Here is a 19,134-nt window from a genome sequence, read left to right as displayed (position 1 = left end):
GCCGCCTCCCGGCCGGGACCGCCCAGGCTCACAGCGCCCCCTGCCGCGCGGGGGGACCCGCCGGGCGGCGCCGGCCCCGCCCCCGGCTCCTGGAGCCTAGACCCCCACTTCGAAACTCCCGTCCTCCGTCTGACCAGACACGCTCACGGGGCCTCCCCCACCCACAGACTAATTCTTAGAGACTTACACTCGTGTACCCTTTAGGGACTGTCCTACCCCAAGCCGTCCACCCTCTATTCATCCAGAGTTTACCCATTCCGACCTCCTGTGAGGACCCTGTTCTGACTGTTCCCATCAAGTCTCTCTCCAGTGACTCCTCCTCAACCCCAAGATTTCTCCATCCTTCCTAGAGACATCCCCTGCTCCCCGACGAGCCCTTCCCTGTCACCTGTAGACTATCTCAAGCCTCCCCCCTCCCCCCGCACCGTCTCCCTTTTTCCAGAGCCTGCCTCTTAGGACCCTTGTCTTATGCTTCTCCAAAAACTTCCTTCTGAGACTTGGCCTAAGAGCCCTCCGAATGTTCACTTCCATTACTTGATTAAGCTGGCATCGGCCAGGTGGCTCACTGTGAAGTTCTTACTTCTCCCCTTTGTAATTGAAAATCAATTTGTGGGAGACTAGATAAATACCCCGGTTTTGTTTGGGAGGGTAAAGAGCTGGAGAACTGTGAGAGTCCTGCCTGAAGGGACTGGCTAGGGGCTGGGCATGGACTGAGGGTCATGTAGCCAACCAAACCTTGGCCTGTATTAATAATATGTTGTCTCCTAGCCCTTCACTCTCTTCTCCCCTTGATCTTCTGGGCCTTTCTTTTGTCTCATGTTCCTATCCTACATCCTTTATCAAGAGAACGTCCTCGCTCAGCCCAGGTTGCTCCGATGCCAATCCTTTTTCACCTTCTGTTTGCTAGATGAAACCCTGCTTTCTCTTTCTTGATATAGTAGTGAAGAGGACAGACAGTGGAGTCAGATCCATCCAGTTCTGAATCCCAGCTCTACTACTTACATGCTGTGTGACCTTGGGCCTGTAACTTAACCTCTCTGTGCTGCAGATTTTACAGCATAAAAATAGTAGTGGCACACAGGTCCATGGGGAGAGAGACCTGGTAAACCCTGCAAAACACTTAGAACACTGTCTAGCAGATAGTAAGTGCTCAATACTATTATCACCAGACCCAGGGCATTTCTCCTGTCACTTTTCCCTCCCTGAGACCACCGCATGCTCTTTGGGTTCCTGGCATCCTGCCAGCTCGGCCACCTCTACCGTCTCCACCTCCACCTTCCCATTCCTGACTCCTTATTCCTCCTCAAGTCTCACCTTTAAGTTCACTTTCAATGTTAGAGTTCATACTTCTGTAGCCAGCCCCCTATCTGCATCCTCCAGAAAACGGCATAATTTGTCATTATTTCTTTGTCTCCTCCATTGTGAAAACAGCAGGAGAGCAAGGACTGAGTCTGCATGCTCACCCCTGACCCACCAGCATTTGCCACAGCTGGAGGCTTTCAGTGAACACAGGGTGACCCACAGTTCACTTATTAATTCCACAGGGGAACCGGGAGGTCATCACTTTAACCACGAATCAAACTTACCTTCAATAAGGGACCAACGGGCCCTCTGACAGGACGCACCAGGAAGGGACACAATACCTGCCAAAAATGCTTAACTGGAGTCTAATCACAATGACACAATCAGAAAAATCCAATCTGGGGGACATGCTGCAAAACAGGGAGCCTGAACTCCTCAAAAATGTTAATGTCACCAGAGAAGACAAAGCTCCGCAGTAGCATGCTTGATTAAAGGAGCCTGAGAGATACAACTAAATGAAGTCTGTAATTCTAGATGTGATCCTGGATGACAAAGGCAGGAAGGAAAGGTAGGAGGGAGGAAGGAAGGGAAGGAGAAAAAAAATATGGCTAAAAGAACACAGTGCTATTGGGACTACTAGGGAAATTTGAATAGGGAATATACATGTACATTACATAATACTATTGTTCAATGTTGTGAGTGTGAGGATTATACTGTGGCTACGCAGGAGGATCTCTTGATCCTAGGAGTTACGTGCCAAATGTTTTGGGAAGAAGTATCAGTCTCTACAGCTTAGTCTCCTGTGGTTCTCCAGAAGAACGTGGATTGCCCTGAGCACAAGCATCCATAAGGAGAGGGGAGCAACTAGGAGAAATGTTGACAGTTGGAGAATGCGGCTGAACTACGTGAGCTTGCAACATTTTGGCAGGTATGAATAACATTTCTGAAATATTTTATTTATTTTTAGGAAGGGAGGAAGAAAGGGAAGGAGAGAAGCATCAATGTGAGAGAGAAGCATTCATCAGTTGCCTCTTGTATGTGACCCAGCTGGGGACCGAACCCACAACCCAGGCATGTACCCTGACCTTTTGCTTTGCTGGACAGCGCTCAACCAACTGAGCCACATTGATCAAGGCAGGTTTGAAAATTTTCCAAATAAAAACTGGAATAAAATAAAACATTTGGGAAATAAGGGGACTTTGGAATTTAATTCCCAAACCTGCAAACTTCCATAAATCTCCGCCACACAGGGAGACAAAAACATTCTCAATTTCTTAATGTAGCCTTAGAAGTTCTCCCTGACAAGGAAGCTAGTCAAGCCCAGAGGTTCTCAATCCTGAACCCTTGTGTGAACTCTCTGGGTTCCAGGGACCCCCGATACCATGTGCAAAGTTTGTGGGTCAGTGTGTGTGCGTTCCTTCCACAAAATTCTCAAAGGAGGCCATGACCCAAAAATGGTTCCAAACCACTGGTCCAACCCCAGCTGGGGCCCCATTCCTCGCCTCCACCCTCGCCCACCTCTGACTCCATCTACCCTCCCTGCACCTTCCTCTCATCCTCACCACCTAACCCACACCCATCTCACGCAACCCGCTCCCACACCTGCAGGGATGCCTAAGGAGTCACCCACACACCGCTCTGGTGCAACACGCTCCCGGATTTGGCTGCTGCTTCGCTAACTCAGCCCTGAAACCTGCAGTCGGTCCTCCCACAGCCAAAGGGAGTATGTTTTCATAGTTTGTTGGTCGGTAGGTCGGGCACCCCATGGAATTGGCGGAGGCCCACCACCTCTCCTTCCTGCCAGCTCACCATCGGTGTATGTGGTGTGAATTAAAACGGGCGGTTAGAGATGGTATCCATGCATCCCTCACTGAAGGCGTCAGTCTCAGGGTGGCTCTGTCGGGGCAAGGGTGTATGTGTGTTTGTGTGTGTCTGATGAGACAGACAGAGAAAGAGAGAGAGACACACACACACAGAGACAGGGCAGGGTGGTTCAGTGAACCAGAATCAACTTCCCCTAATTATTCTGTGTGTGTGGGTTTGGGGATGAGTGTAATTCAGGGTTACATGGAAGAGAGTGAAATAAGGCATCATGAGTCAAATAGCCCAACAATTTTATACCAACTCCTCCTATGACTCCAAATTCTATGCAGACACCCCTCCCAAAACAAAACAAAACAAAACAAAACAAAAATGTTAAATCCTCAGAACACCTCCTATCTTCACAAAGCCTGTTTCTAAAACATTTAAGAGGTTTATAAGCTTTTGCCCTGTATTGCTGGTTTTAAGAGCATCGCCTAAGGAAATAAAGTAAATTATGGTCAAAGAATTATTAGGAGTGGTGACAGTTTGTGCGTTTGATATCATTGAATCCTGCAAAAATCCTGAGGCTAGAAACCATTGCATTTACACTTTAAATGGGTGAACTGTATGGTATGTGAATGGTATCTCAAGAAAATTGTTTAAAAATTCTATGAGACTAGGTTTGTTGTAAGGATTCTCTTTCTGCAGTCTGGGAAACTAAGGCCCTAAAGCTAGGGATCACTGGGGGGAGCCAGGATTTGATCTCAGGTCTTTCTGACCACCCAGTCCCCTCATTCCCTTAACTCTTTTATGATTCAATATACACCCCCCCCAAAAAAAAGACCCAAAGACATTCATCATAAAAAATCATCATCTTTAAATTATGAAAGTGTAAAACAACTTAAATATCCCAAATTGGGGGATCACTTAAATAAATTGTGGCATGTCCTTACAGTGAAGCATTAGGGATCACTAAAAATTATGACTATCACGAGTTTTTAGTGATAAGAACATTTTTAGTATATAAGATTTTTTAATAAATGTTTATGTTACACAAGTAATTGTGCTAAACAAAGCAATGCCACCGGCTCCATCTTCTCTATGCAATGAAAGCGTATAATACCACCTATGTTATGTTCCTTTGTCTTGCTCTGCTTTATTTCAAAGCGGGAAACTGAAGTGCCTGTGTAAGTGCTCTATTAGTAGGTAAGTTCTGAGGCCTACAACAAATGCATGGGGGAAGAACTGGAAGGGAACGGATTAATTGCCTTTGGGTCTCAGAATCATTTGGTTTACTTTTACAGTCCGAAAAAAATAGCCACTGTTTACAGGCTGTGGACTATCCTACCTTCCCCCAAGGACAGGTTGGGGAGGAGGGTCTTAAGTCTCTTAGTAATCCCAGGAGCCCACTGGGAGTGATGGACTCAGTCTGGGTGTCCGAGGACCCAAACAATTCCCTAAAGTGTGTCCCTTAGGGCCCCACAGGCTGCACTGCACCTGGGGGCATTTGCGCACACCTTCTTTAGGGATGTCGCTTACTGATTTTTCTCCCTGATCATCCCTACAGTGTGACCCTCTCTGCCTTCCACCCAGAAAGTGCCTTCAAATGGGGCAGGAGGGCAAGGAGCACAGCCTGTGAAGCCTGGAGTGATAGAAACAGAAATTTTCTGCTGGTGGGTTTCCTTTTTTTATTTAGCCGTGTCTGACTGGAGAGTTTGAGCTCGCTGAGCTTCTGGGGAGAGGCGGTGCTGGGAAGTGGGGGTGAAGGAAAAACCCATTCAGGCCAACATGTAAATGAAGCCTCTTTAAAAGGGATTTGCATTTGAAGGAAGGTCAGGACTTGGAAATCTTGCTGGATGGATCCTTAATCCTGGAGTTACCGGTATAAGTGACAGGAAGGTGGAGGGGGGACGGTCTTTAGGAGGGCAGGCCGCGATTGCCTCAAGGCCACGTCCACTCAGAAGTTTCAGGGGACATTTGGAGGGGAGTGGGCTGGAATCTACAGTAGCAGGCACCACACCCCCTGGCAAAGCCATTGCACTTTGCAAACATTCATCCTCTCCCTGACAAACTGCTCTTCCGAATTGTTCAGAATCACCATCAACTCCCACGTGGCAACCACCACCAGGTCCATCTGGCTTTCTCTCCAGATGGCACCTCCCTGCCACCCTTCCGTCTTGATGCTGGGAGCCTTTGCTCTGCCATCAGCCAGCCTCATCTCTTGGGACAGGGCCTTTCAGCGGGTCCCTTCCTACGGGGACGTCTGGGCTGCCCTTCTTGCCATGTGCTACCTCAGGGGTCCTAAACCTGGGCGGTGGCTAGAACTCAGCAGGTTCATAAACCTGGATGAAAAATATTACATCTTTATTCATTAACCTCTAACTAAAATGTAGCGTTTCCTTCCATTATAGATGTAGGGAAAAGGCAAAAAAGAAACACAGTAGTATTAACGGCAACTGTGAGTTTGAAACCAGAAAAGCCACCGTTCATGCTGCCTGTCACCACCAGACCCAATAAGCAGAGATGGGGATTGGACCTCTCTGGGCGCTCTATTCAGATGGCCAGCGATCTGAGAAGGTGGGTTACGTAACTTAAAAAAATGTCTTAAATTCCATTTTAAACCGACCCTTTTTTATAAGGAAAAGAAAAGTGTAGCTAAGGGGTTTGGAATCAGGGAAAAAGTTAATCAGATAAAAGGGGCAGCATCCTTTCATCTGTGCCCACAGTGGCTCAGATGCCATCTTGAATGGCTGGCAGTCCTGAGGCACAAAGAGGGAACTGCTTACGGTCTTCTGGGGTCAAGGCGGGTCATACCTCAGTTCCGGAAACAATAGCTTTTTACATGCATCGATTACTAAGTTTAGTAGCTATGACCTACACTAACATTTTCCAACTCTTGAGTCTGCCATCCAGTTTCTCACCAGTAGAAATCACAAATACTTGCTTGTCTCTGTACAGCTGGTGTTATTTTAAAGCGAGAAAGTTCGGTCTCCAGAAGGACCAGCTGCTGTGATTGTTGCAGGCAAATGAATATGAAGGAATCTTCCTGACCTTGGGCTATTTCCCCGTGGTCCAGCACCCATTCTTCCTCGCCTTAGTGCTTCGGTTTAAAGGACTCTGAAACTGAGATTTGATAGCTTTTTATTCCCCTAATAGATACCAGAGGCCATACCGTAAGGGTTAAGAAAAGACACACACGAAGCCAACGGAACTAAAAGATGGTGCACCCATAAGCTCTACTTCTTGTTTTAGGAAATGCATCATTTCTGGACGCTTGCAGGCCTTCCTGTCAGACTGGAAGATGACAAGGAAAGCCCAGACGCTCGCGTGCGCCCCGTGAATGTGGGAGCCTGCCGGCTCTGCAGCCCGCAGGAGCACGGAGTACAACAGAGGTTCCCCTGGAGGACCTGCAGCCCCTGAAAGCACAATCCAAGCGCGAGGAGATCAAAACTCCACGCGCCTCCAGTGGGGGCTGATCCTTTCCTAGAGAAAGTAGAGGAGGAGACGCAGAGACAGTGAGAGATGTTTGGGAGAAGATGGTCCTGTCTGCAAGCACAGCAGCATCAGTGGCATTGTTGGTACCATTTTGAAGTCAAACAAAGACTTGCTCTAATTAGCGCACAAATTATCAGTCTGCCAACACCATAATCCTTAGACCCCATTCTAAATTACCATTTACCCCAATAATGTCCTTTAGGGCAAAAGAATCTCCTCTGGAAGCACACGTAGAATTTAGTCATCATGTTTGTCTTTTTTTTTAATTGAGGTATAATTGACATAACATTATACTAGTTTCAGATGCACAACACAAGCATTAAGTATGTGGTATATATTGTGAAATGAGCACCACATTAAGTCTAGTGATCATCCATTGACACACAAAGTTACAGTTGTCCTGTTTCTTTAATGTCTTCTGATTTAGAATGGTTCTTCAGTTTTTTTTTGAAAGATTATAGGCCAGTTGCTTTGCAACCTGTTCCTCAGTTTGGGGTTATCTGATGGTTCTTCATGATCTAGGTCAGATTATACCATATTTTGCCATGAATAACGCGCACCCATGCTTTTGGCCCAAACTTTCAGGGGGAAAAAATCTTTCATTTTAATTTTTTATTTATTTATATTTAGAAACAAAACCAATGATCATATTCCAGGGTACTATTTTGCATACAGATATCATTATTGCTTTCTAGATTTACACTTTTAACCCATAAGCACAAATAAAAGAATTTAAAACATTTATATAGATATGAAAGTAGTACAACCCATGTGTAATATGCATCCTTATTTTTCCCTCAAAAATTTGGGCAAAAAAGTGCATTATACGTGGCAAAATATGGTATATCTTTGGCAAAAAAATCACAGAAATTATTCTGTGTTCTCACATCTTATCAGCTGCGTGCCATTTCTATTTGTCCCACTATACATGCAGCATGAACTTCAATCACTGAGTGTCAAGGTAGCGTCTGCCAGATTTCTCCATCCATCATAAAGTTACTTTTTTTTTTTCCTTTTTAAGTGTTAGAATGTCCTGTAATAAGGAGGACCTAAGACACTGCCTATGCTAGAACAGAGAAGGTATGCATCACCAGCTGAATACCTGACCACAAGATTCCCGATTATTGGAAGCAACTGGGGCACAGCCCCCGGCATCCTGCTGAAAACCGGCTGAATCCTCACTGCTCACTCCCCTCTCTCCTGAGCTTTTCCCAGAAACAAGGATTTGTTTCCCACAAATCTCCCAGACTTTCTGTCCCCGAAACAGCCACCCCTGATCAGAGGACACTGTCTTGCCCCAGGACACCTGAGGCAGATCAGCAGGGTGACTCCCCGTGGGGGTGGGAAGGTGTGCTGCTGCACACCCTTAAAAACCCTCCGACCCTTCCCCTGGCGGCTGCAGTGCTCTCGGGCTCAGCGCCCCTGACTGCAGCACCCTGCCTCGAATAAAAGCCCTTAATTGGATATCTTTGGCTCCAGGTCCTTTCTTAGCCACCTCAGCTACCTAACATTAAGGAATATGTATTTTATGGGGAAGTATTTTGGAAATCGTGTAATTATCCTCATCATGGTCAAACTTTCTATGTATTTATTTACATTGGTATGGACTCATGGATTCCAAATTTTATTCAATGAGCTATAATCAATTATTAGCATTAGTTATTTTAATGTTCAAATAGCCCCCTTACTTGGCTCTCCTAGCTGGCTCCTGCCTCCTTTCGATGTATCCCATCATCCTCTGGGCACTTTCTTATTTTTTGGCACAAAAGGTGTTCCAGGCTCATCTTGTACTTTTCCTGCCCTAGGCTTGACTCAACCAGTTCTCCGTGGACCTGGTTCCTTTTGGTGGAGGATAGTGTTTAGAAGCCAAGATCTGGGCACAAGGAATGCTCCCTGTTATTGGACTATTGCTGCTTTCAGGCCTTGTCCAGTGGACTGAGCTAGAGAACTATGTATGTACATACTCACACATACACTTCCATCTGTATTCATTTCTATATATATCTGCGTCTATTGAAAACCATGAGTTCACTCCATTTCCGCAATTCCAGTCTAACACCATAGAATCCATTCTCCCCCTTCCTATATTTGTAACCATCCTTTCTGGCAGTGAGCAACCTGGCGCGTGCAGGGCCCTTGTAAGTGGAGGATGGGGTGTTAAGAAAGGCCTCTCTGTGGAGGTGACATTTCAGCTGAGACTTGAAGGAAGTAAGGGTATAAGCCCCATCAGTTCTGGGAGAAGGATATGCCGGCCAGAACACCGCAGTGGGCCTGAGGAAAGAACGGCAGGAGTCCTGTGGCTGAGCCAGAGGGCGGATGATGTCGGCCAGGTGAGGGGAGAGTTCCGGTAGCAGCTTGGAGACCATTGTTAAGATTGGGTTCTCCTAGTGAGAAAGGTGGCCAGCCACCGGAGCATTTCGAATGTAGGAGACACTCCAGTTTGATGGAGGATTGTTCGGGCTGCCACTAGGGCAGCGGGAAGACCAGCGAGGAGACCGGCAGCCAGCCAGCGAGGGGGCGTGGCTGGGCGGGAGGTGAGCAACGGTCAGACGGGGCGGGGGAGGGGGCCTGGGATCAAGCAGATGTGGCCTGGAGAGTGGGAGAGCGAGAGGGGGTGGCACGGGGTGCTCCGCAAAGAAAGAAAGAAAGCAGAAAAAGTGTGTGCCGAGCACTTAGCGCAGCAGGTGACTTATAGTAAACAAATCAATCGATGAATGAAGGTGAAAACTTTCCCAGCAGGCTGCTTTCCCCCACCCATTCCATCCTGGCCGTCCCAGCAACCCCGATCAACGCCTCTGGAGCGCAGCAGCCTCGGTCCCCTCGGAGCTCCCTCCCACCCCTTCCCCGCTCCTTCCAAGGAGACAAAACTCCCACTTCCGCAGAGCCTGGTCTCTGCAGGGTGTGGGTCGGCATCTGATAAGCTCCTCACAATGTGTTAATGACGTGTTGCGAGAGGCCTACCCCTCCCAGACGTAGTCGCATTTTTTAAAAGGCGGCAACTTATTTACTTCACTCTGGGAATGCGGTGGAATCTCCGTCGGTGCGGCAGTGCGTGGTGGAAAAGGTCATTTGATTCTGGGCAGCACTCAGATGACACCTCCCCGAGGTCAGGGCCATCCTCAGAGGAGCTCAGAGGTGGCCCAGGCTGCAACACCAGAATGCAGCGGCCGTGCTGTGTCATTTATGAGGCTGGAGCTCTGGTGCTGGAATCCTGAGCCTCTGCGTGGGCAGCGTGGCCGTCTGGGACCGCCACGCTGTAAGGAAGTTCAAAATAACCCATATGGAAAACTCCATGGTGTGGACCTGAGTCAAGATGAGAGAGATGAGAGACAGAGAGAAGAGGGTGGATGCCTGGCCCCCTGCGGTTCCAGCTTCAGTTACATTCTGGCTGCGACCTCCTGAGAGAGGCCCCAAGCCAGAAGCACCCAGCTGAGACTTTCCCAAATTCTTCAGCCACAGAAACTATGAGAGATAATAAAATAAATGTTGTTGTTTAGACTAGTTTTGGGTGATTTTTTTCCTTAGCAATTATAGCTGGAATAACCACCCAGGGCCCCTTTCTGACCTTGGCAGGGGTTTATTGGCAGAAGGACACCAGGCACCAGGGAGAAGGCAGGGAGAGACACTATGCTAAAAGTAGCGTTGTAGGGGAAGGTCTGTATGCTGCCTTGAAAGACCCCTGTCCCTCCTGCCACTTCGCTCTGAGGATGCTGCCGGCAGGGCACATGTCCTCACTGCGGCGGAAGACTGGAGAGTCACCTCCGAAGAAATGCCGGAAAATTAACCTGCAGATACTATGAAGCTAAGTCCCCGTGTAGCAGCAAAACTTCAAGAGTGAGTCTGTTAAAACAGAAGTTAAATCTCACTGTAATTAATATCCTCAGAGAAATAGGGTATTGCATCCGTGAAACAAGAATAGGATTCTATTTTTTAAAAGTATCTTGTTTGCAAAATAGAGACAGGCTCATAGATACAGGGAACAGACTGACGGTTGCCAGATGGGAAGGGAGTTGGAGGTTGGGTATAAAAGGTGAAAAGATTAAGAAGTACAGATGGGTAGTTACAGAATAGTCACAAAGATGTAAATTACAGCCTAGGGAATATACAATAATATTGTAACAACTCTGTATGGAGCCAGGTGGGCACTGGAAATATTCGGGGGAATGCTTGTAAAGTATATGATTGTCTAGTCGCTATGCTGTACACCCGAAACGAATACAGAATAATATTGAATGTAAACTGTAATTGAAAAAAAAATTTTAAATAAAAAGAGTCTTGTTTGGGTTTCCCCAGAAGCAGACTCTGAGACAGCAATTCCAGTGCAAGTGATTGCTGGCAGGTAATCCCAGAAAATACTGGTTGCGGAGTTGAAAAGTGAGACAGAGAAGAGAAAGAGGCCAATAAAAGGTGTTGTTCTAGCCAGTTGCTGCTGTGGGCGTCTGGAGTTTGATCTTGCTGGGAACCCCAGCAGTCCCTACAGGACAGCCTCAGAGGTATCCCAACTGGTGCGCAAGGACCCACGACTGCTTCCAAGGGACGTGACCTTCATTACTTCCACTTTGTCCTGCACTTGGGCTGCGAATGTTACTTGGAAGAAAACAGTCCCTGGGCAGAGCTCTGCAGATATTTGCAGTAAACAGCCCTGGGCAGCAAGGTGCCAAGGGGTGAATGCCAGGGGCTAATGCCAACGGTGTCCGCTACAGGAGGCACTCAGAAACAGGATAGTCTTATACATAAAAAAAAAAAAAAAAATAGTGACAACAGAAATAAAACATTCAAGGAAGGGCGAGAAGAAAATGTTGAAGATAACATTGACTTCATTGATCTGGGGTGCAGGCTAGTCTTCAGGATTATTTAAATCTCCCTGGGTAGAGTTAGAGTTGAGAATGACTACTTGGCAGGAAAAAAAAAAAATCCTTTCAGGTCACAATAATGTAAATGGAGAATACAGATTTAACTGGAAAAGCATCATGTAACTATATGGGAGGAATGAAGAGAGGGGAGACAAGGGGGTGAGGTGGGGAGTATAAATCATTAAACCCACATCGACCACCCTAGGAAGAAATAGCACATAAGCATCATGCTCTGAAATATGGAGGTAAATGCCCAAAGAAACAGCTGAAGATTAGTGAGTCATTTTCTCAGAGGAGCAGGACTCGGAGAGGATGTATGTACGTGTATGCACGTGTGTGTGTGGGGGGGGACACCTTATTGATTTTGGCTATAAACATTGTCATATCATTTGATTTTTAATACCATGATCATGCATGAATTTGATCAAAATTTTTAAAATAATAATTCAAAACAATAATGTTATAAAGGAAAAGGTGAAATACATTGTGATATATGCATTTAATAGTATATAATGCTATTCTTAAAACAAGGTGGTTGCATATGTCCTAACAGGGATGGACCTTCAAGACTCAGTATTACTGTGACTGACAAAGGAAAGGTATGATATGCCAGCATTTACACAAAACCCATGCACACAAAATCGAGCTATATGTTTCTCACAGAAATAGGAAAATGTACAAAGAAAAACACATAGAGAAAAACAGGCTCAGTTCGGGGATAAAAGTCAAGGCAGATTTTGTTTTGTTTCATTTCTCTCCCAAAAAAGATAAATTGTGTATTACTTGTGAAACTTAATTAAAATTTAAAAATTGAATATGAACAAGAGGATGAAAAGACAAGCCATAGATTGGGAGAAAATAGTTACAAAAGACCTATCTGGTAAAACAGTGTTATCCAAAATATAGAAAGAACTCCTAAAACTCATAAAACAGTAAGAAAACAAGCAAGCTAGTTAAAAAATGGGTCAAAGACCTTAACAGACACCTCATCAAGGAAAATATACAGATGGCAAATAAGCCTATGAAAAGATGCTCCATATCCCATGTCATCGGGAAATGCAAATTAAAACAACAGTGAGATAGCACCACACATCTATCAGAATGGCCAAAACTCTGCACACTGGCAGCACCTAATGCTGGCGAAGATGTGGAGCAAGAGGAGCTCTCCCGCTCACGGCTGATGGGAGTGCAAAATGGGGAAGCCGCTTGGGGAGACAGTTTGGTGGTTTCTTACAAAACTAGGGAAACTCTTACCATAAAATCCAGCAATGCCACTACTTGGCATTTACTCAAAGCAGCTGAAGACTTACATCCACCCCAAAATCTGCCCATGGATGTTTACAGCAGCTTTATTCCTAATGGCCAAAACTGGTAAGCAACCAAGATATCCTTTAATAGGTGAATAAATAAATAAACTGTGAAACTTCCAGACAATGGGATATTACTCAGCACTAAAAAGAAATGAGCTAGGAAAGCCATGGAAAGATATGAAAGGACCTTCGGTGCATATTGCTAAGCGAAAGAAGCCAGTCTGAAAAGGCTATGCACTCTGATTCCAACCAGATGATGATCAGGAAAAGGCAAACGATGAAGCCAGTAAAAAGATCAGCGGTTGCCAGGGTTGGGGTGGAGAGAAGGGTGAATAGGCAGAGCACAGAGGGTTTTTAAAATTCTTTTCTTTTTTTTTTACACAGAGAGTTTTTAGGGCAGTGAAAATATGATACTGTCATGGTGAATACATGTCATTATACATTTTGTCTAAACGCATAGAATGTACGTTACCAAGAGTAAATCACAGTGTAGACTATGAAATCTGGGTGATGACGGTGTGTCAGTGTAGGTTCCTCGGGTGCAACAGACATACCTCCCTGGCTGGTAATGGGGGAGGCTGTGCGTTTTGGCTTGGAGCGGGGAGTACACGGGAAATCTCTGTACCTTCCCCTCAATTTTGCTGTGAACCTCAAATTGCTCTTACAAAAATCCAAATAAAGAAGATTGTGCATTATACAGAATCTGGACTTTCCACAATGAGCTGTTCATAATGGTTTCCTTTGGAGTGTGGATTGAGATAGAAGGTCAGGAGGGAGGAAACACTTTCTTCTTCCTCTCTGTCATTCAGTCATAATGGTCTTACAAAGACTGAGAAAGTATGAAAGACTCGAATAGAATGGGGTTCCGGGTAATTCCATCTGGCACGTGCTTCCTGTTTTTCACCGGGGAGGAGGGAGAAGGTCTGGCTTGGCAAGGACATGGCCCAATTCCAGGCGGATCTGGTAGAACCAGCTGTGACATCAGAAGGGCATGTTGACAGAGTGACTCACTTTTCAGGAGAGGTGGACACAGCTCCCTCCTCTCCTTCCCAGTGGGGCAGAGCCTACAGAGAGCCTCGTTTCAGCAGTCCTAAAGGGGGAGTCCTTTCCAGAATGGACAGAAGCAAGGGGCCATTTCAATCCTGCACGCACTCGGGGAGCCTGCTCAAGGGTGGGAATCGCGGAGATCTGGGGACCCTTTGGCCTGGGGGGAGGGGTTGTAGTTTGGGATAGTGGAAGGTTTTCATCATCCCTTAAAGCTTCATTCGTGACCTCTTGTTTGCAAGGAATTGGATCACATGTGGTGCAGGAGTGGGGAAGCTCAGGAACCACCAAGAATAGGAAGCCACTACCACTGTCAGCTGGAGGCGCAAGGGAGCTGGTGGTGTAACTGGAGCCCAGGGCTTAGGGTCATCTGCAGAAGCAGAAACCGCCACAGGCCTGTCCTCAGGGAGCTGGATCCCCAGGAGTGATGCACTCACAACAAGAGGCATTGCCCAAAGAAGACAGAGGGACGCCCCCCAAGCCACTTCCTTTCTCCTGCCCTTTAGCTGACCCAGGAGCCTGGGAAATGCACCCTAAAGGACTCATTGCCTCCCCCAATCCCTCCTTGCAACACAGGGAAGAAGGACTAGATCTCGGCACATGGGCCAGGTCTAGCCTATGGCCTTCCCACCTTGGCATTCCAATAGCTCACCCAGGCTCTGACACAGAGCCGAGCTCCATAAATGCCTGTGAACAAACAGCCGACTGTTAGCGAAGGCGGGCGCAGTGCCCCGTATCACTGATTGTTTTGAAAAGCGAAAGCCTGGCCCTGGCCGGGTAGCTCCATTGGCTAGATCATCATCTGGATATGCCAAGGCTGTGGTTCCATCTCCCGTCAGGGCACACACAGGGATCTACCAATGAATGCATAAGTAGGTGGAACAGCAAACTGATGTCTCCCTCCCTCCTTCTCTCTCTCCCTCAAATCAATATTTTTTTAAAGCGAAAGCCTCAGATAAGAACTGTTGGGTAGTATCTACTAAAGTTGAACATACCGTGACCGAGCAGTTGCACCCCTAAGTGTATACTTAACAGAAGTGTGTACCTAGGTTCACCAGAAGACATTTACTAGAATGTTCTTAGCAGCGCTTATTACAATAATACCTTCATAGCGGAAACGCCCCAAAAGCTCATCAAAGAGCAGTAAATAAACACAATGAAATACAGTCAACCCTCTCTATCTGTAGGGTCTGCATCCAGGGATTCATCTAAAGGCAGAGCAAAAATATTTGGAAAAAATATTACATTGTTGCTGATGTGTTTCACATGTCTCTATAATTTGGTCTAGGGTGGTTACCTCTGCACTGAACACACACAGACTTTTTTCCTTGTTATTATCTCCTAAACAATACAGTGTAACAACTATTTGCAAAGCACATACATTGTATTAAGTATTATAAGTGATCTAGAGATGATTTAAAGTATAGGGGAGGAAGGGTGTGGCCTATGTGCAAGTACTATGTCATTTTATATGCGGGACTTGAGCATCTCAGGATTTGGGTTTCCTGAAAATGAAAAGGAAGTCGAGTTGGACGTGGACACCAAGAGAAAGCACCCAAACAACTCACGTTAGAAAGGAGGTCAAAGGGCGCCTCCAGAGGACAAGGAGGAAACCCCAGAGGTGGAGGTTAGTAATGACTTTCTCTGCCAAGGGGTGAATCGTGAGCTGATCTCCTTTCAATTCCCCAGACCTGCTCACTCTGCCCTTTGGACCTTTGCACAAGCCCTCTCCTCTTTTAATTCTGCTCATCCCTTGGTCTTTGCCTGGGGGGACTAAGCTTGGGGTTGATTTTGGACTAATGAGTCTGACTCACCTGGATTTGAATCCTACTCAGTCTTTAAATCTCAGCTGAGAGCCCACCCGATCCAGCTTTTCATGACCCCTTGAAATCTGCACATGTTGCACTTCTCTCTTACAGCACCCGCCTCACTATAATTCTTCACATCAGACTGGAAGCTCCTTGTGAGCAGGCGCACATGCCTAGCTGCTCACTGCCGCATCCCCAGGGCCAAGCACAGAGCGGGTACTCAATGTAGCTATTGCAAGAACAGAGGAAAGTGCTCCCGCAGCCGTCAGATGATGGTCTGCCCCACAGGGCTGGCCTCTTTTCTATAACATGCAAATAGTCACTTGCCCATAAGCCTGAATTCCTCTTACTGATTTTTTAGCATCTTCCCTTTGGGGGAAGAAGAGGCCAGGCACTTCCTATTAATGTTTGAAGCTTAATACTTTAGGTGGGTCATTCTCAAGTCAAAATGCAGAGTGCTACAAAAATGCTAGGCAGAGGCAGCATCCACATGGCGATACTAAAGACCGTCAGAAGAAGTGGTCCCAGAAGAGTGGAGGTGAGGGTGGGCTCTAGGCTTTAAGCTGCTCTGAGACCCTTTCCATTTGTGGCTGTCCGGATTAGCACAGATGTGCGCTCATTGCTTCCTGGAGTAGAAATGCCTCCCTCTAAAACAGAACTTCCCAATTTCGGCACTAGTGACATTTGGGACCAGTCCATTCTTTGTGGTGAGGGTCTCTCCTGTGCATGGAAGTGTGTTTTGTAGTGTAGTGGCTTGAATGGTGCCCTGCCCCAAATTCACGTCCACTTGGAACTTCAGAATGTGGCCTTGTTGGAAATAAGGATCTTTGCAGATGTAATTAAAGATCTTGAGATGGAATCATCTTGGATTTAGGGTTGGCCTTGAATCAAAGGACTTCTTTTTTTTAAAAAAAGATTTTATTTATTTATTTTTAGAGAAAGGAAGGGAGGGAGAAAGTGTGGGAGAGAAGCACCAATGACTCGCCTCTCACAAACCCCCAATCAGGCACCTGGCCTGTAACCCAGCCGTGTGCTCTGAACGGGAATCAAATTGGCGACCTTTTGGTTTATGGGACGATGCCCAACCCACTGAGCCACACCAGTCAGGGTTGAATCACATGAGTTCTGTCCTTATGAGAAGAGGAGAGGACACACAAGGCACAAGGAAGAAAGCCAGGTGAAGATGGAGTGATAGGGTTACAAGTCAAGACACGCCAAGCATTGCCAGAAGCCGCGGAGGCTGGGGAGGATCCTTCCCTAGAGGCTTCGGAGGGAGCACGGCCCTGCCAACACCTTGTTTGAGGACTTCTCACCCCCAGAATTGTGAGACGATACATTTCTGTGGTTTTAAACCCCTCTGTTTATGGTTATTTGTTACATAAGTATTGGGAAACTAATACAAACGCCACCTTTGGCTTCTATCCTCTAGGTGACGATAGCATCCCTCTTGGTTATCACAAACCAAAATGTCTCCAGGTATTTTCTAATGTCTCCTAGGAGGGCGAAATAATCCCTGACCTCCGCTTGACCCCCAACCACTGCTCTAACAGGGCGGGGGGGGGGATATAATGAGAAGAAAGCACACAGCAGGGTGAACCTGGGTTTGAATCTCAGCCCCACCCAGTAAAGCTACGTGACCTTGGGAAAGTTGCTAAACTTCTCTGGAGCTCAGTCTCCTCCTGAGGGAGATGAGGGTTGAGAAGGTACCTGCATCTCCCAGGACCGACCTGCTGATGCAACGCGATAATGGGTGGAATGTGCTTAGCACAGTGCCCGGCACGTAGCTAGCCCTCAGTAAATAGTAACTGAGACAATAATCGTTATAAGGGTTTTTATTTAGCTATATCACCAAATTGGTAATAACTATATTAAGAAATAACAATGGCAACTGTCATTATTATTATTTAAAGCTTGCAAGCCGAGTCAGTTTCTCACGTCATAACCTACTAGGGACTGCTGCCAAACTGACCGGCCAGGAGCTGTTTCTCAAAAGGCATGACATTTCCTGCTGTGGGCTGCGCGGTCTTTTTCCAGAATTCCAGGTATTGCATCGTGATTTCCTCACTGCACCTCCCTTAAAGGGTCCCGTGGCACATTTTCTCACCACTGGTACTGCTAGCTCTGCTGGGCCTGCTGTATTACACAGCCCCACTGGCTCGGCTGCTGGCGCCACGGCTCGGTCCCACCGCGGGCCCCTTTCATTTTTCGGGTCCCCTTGGGTCTGGCACCCACTGGTATCACCTGGTCTATGAGCATAGTAAGTATTTCTAAATGTGGCCTGCATTGCTCCTGGAGTCCAAAGAGGCCAACCGGCAGAGGGAAGAGGGCGGGGGCAGGGCTCAGCCTCTCTGCTGTCATCTCCAGTAACCCGCTGTGGCCCCAAACTTGTGCCCCTAAGCTGCAAGACAAAAGACTTTTGGAGTTTAGTGACTACATTTCCCTTGTGGGGGAAAGTGGCTGACCTTCATCCTAAACAGTTTATCACAGCTTGCTTGCTTGCTTGCTTGCTTGCTTGCTTTCTTTCTTTCTTTCAGATTTTATTTATTTATTTCAGAGAGAGAAGGGAGGGAGAAAGAGAGAGAGAGAAACATCTAGTGGCTGCCTCTTCATCCCCATCTGAGGACCCCGCCCACAACCCGGCCACCTGCCTGGACAGGGAATCGAACCCGTGACCCTTTGGATTGCAGGCCAGAGCTCAGTCTATGGAGCCACGCCAGCCAGGGCACAGCTTGCGTTCTAACCACACCCAGCACCACCCCGCCCCCCGCGCCCGCCCCAAGAAATCTGCCCATCCTGCCCTCTTCCATCGCAATGGGAGCAGATGGAAAGCTACCCTGCCGCCTCGCCCAGCCCTGCCGTGACACACAGCAGCGGGGATGGTAAGAGCGTGGACTTGGGGTCCCACCAGAGCCTGATTCCATTCTGGTGCGGCCGTGGACAATTCATCTAAGTATATATTTCTCAGTTCCCTGCTCTGTAAGATGAAGTCCATCATAGCAATTTCATTAGGCTTTTGCGGAGGAAGCGAGATTGTAGCTACGAGACGGTGTGTGGCTCGACCTCGTTGCGGCCGTCACTCCAGGCTGCAACGGCTGATGCAGAGGCGGCGCCCCTTCTTTAACTGGAAACTGCTTGAGGGCTGGAACGGTCTGCTCCTCACATTCTGCCAAGATGCTCGGGACACACTCGGTGCCTGATTAGGGACGTCTATTGAATTTATACCCATTTAATAATCAGACAGGTTTTGTTCCTTTCAGGAAAGCAGGATACTGGTATCCAAGAGGAAGTGCAGCTAGTGTGTATGAAGGAGGTGGCGAACAGAGTAGAGCCCTCACAGTGAGGTAGGGGGAGGGAGACACTCCAACAAATCGAATTCCTTTTCTGGGTCTCAGTTTCCTGGTTTGGAGAATGAAGACAGTAATGGATATCATTGCAAGGCTGTTGCTGGGATATTCCTAAACTATGCTTCACACGGTGCCAGGGGCATACCAAGTGCTGAATAAACAGTAGCTGCTATTA

Source organism: Pteronotus mesoamericanus, unplaced genomic scaffold, assembly GCF_021234165.1.
Source record: "Pteronotus mesoamericanus isolate MK-2021 breed Mesoamerican mustached bat unplaced genomic scaffold, CSHL_Meso_final contig_52, whole genome shotgun sequence".
NCBI classification, from domain to species: Eukaryota; Metazoa; Chordata; class Mammalia; order Chiroptera; family Mormoopidae; genus Pteronotus; species Pteronotus mesoamericanus.
Note: the sequence above shows the minus strand (reverse complement) of the source record.